This window comes from Rhagoletis pomonella, unplaced genomic scaffold, assembly GCF_013731165.1.
Source record: "Rhagoletis pomonella isolate Grant_MI unplaced genomic scaffold, Rhpom_1.0 Rhpom_scaffold_00003, whole genome shotgun sequence".
NCBI classification, from domain to species: domain Eukaryota; kingdom Metazoa; phylum Arthropoda; class Insecta; order Diptera; family Tephritidae; genus Rhagoletis; species Rhagoletis pomonella.
This window is the reverse complement of record NW_023458557.1, coordinates 70,927,018-70,928,168: the sequence shown is the minus strand read 5'-3', so window position 1 is coordinate 70,928,168 and position 1,151 is coordinate 70,927,018.

The following is a 1,151-nucleotide window of genomic DNA, read 5'->3' as shown; positions in this document are numbered from 1 at the left end:
ACTCTCAACTTTTCGCGTGCGTCGCTCGTCAGCTGTTGCAAATAAATTAAATTATGTGAAATATTTTCCTTTTTAATCAAGTGGGGGCAAGAAATATCGTTTCGAATGTATTTATTGATATGGAATATTAATTTATCTGTCGTTAGTATGTTAATTTAGTGGCCCAAGCATTCGCTGCCAAGCGTTCATTGTAGCAAGCATACTTTTAACGTGCGTTCTGTCAAACCAACGCCAACGCCAAAGCGAACGCGAAAGTTCTATGTGGACCGGCCTTAATAGTTTCTAACAAATTAACTGATCATTCCAGTTTTTATTTTTAATTTTTAATGAAACAAGTAAGAAAGTCTAAGTTCGGGCGGAGCCGAACATTAAATACCCGGCGCAGGTACTAAGTATATGATTTTCACCTTTCCGAAAGCTACCGCTACATGGTAAGCCGGTGTGTATCAATTTTGAGTAAATTAGCGTCCTTAAATTTCGAAATATTGAAGTGGTTATATGAAAAGTGGTCGTAATTTTAATCTGACTCCAATAATTTTCAATGTTTTTCTTCTATGTGGCAAGCACAATAATCATACCGAGTTTGGTACAAATTGGTAGAACGGTTACCGAGAAACATATATGAGATCATAAGTGGGCGGTGCCACGCCCATTTTCCAAAATCATAAACGTATTTCTTGGTAAAGAATTGTTGCAAGCATCAATTTTGAGTAAATTAGCTTTAATATTTATTGATTTATCGAAGTTTTCGTATTTCTCCAAATTACCGTTATATGGGAGGTAGGCGTGGTTATTGTCCGATTTTAAAAATTTTCGGCCATTTGTATGCTGTAGTAAGACTAACAACTGTGCAAAGTTTTGAAGAAATTGGTGCAGCGGTTACCAAGATATACACATGTATCCATAAGTGGGCGTGGCTACGCCCATTTTCCAAAAATTTATAATATTCTCATTTTCGTCTAAAAATTATTGTAAATATCAATTTTGAGTGAATAATCTTCAGTAGTTACTAAAATATCGCAGTTTTCGTATTTCTGAAAATTACCGTTATATGGGAGGTAGGCGTGGTTATTGTCCGATTTTGCCCATTTTCAATACCATCCCTCCTACGCCCGAAAGAAGTGCACATACCAAGTTTCGTTAAGATATCT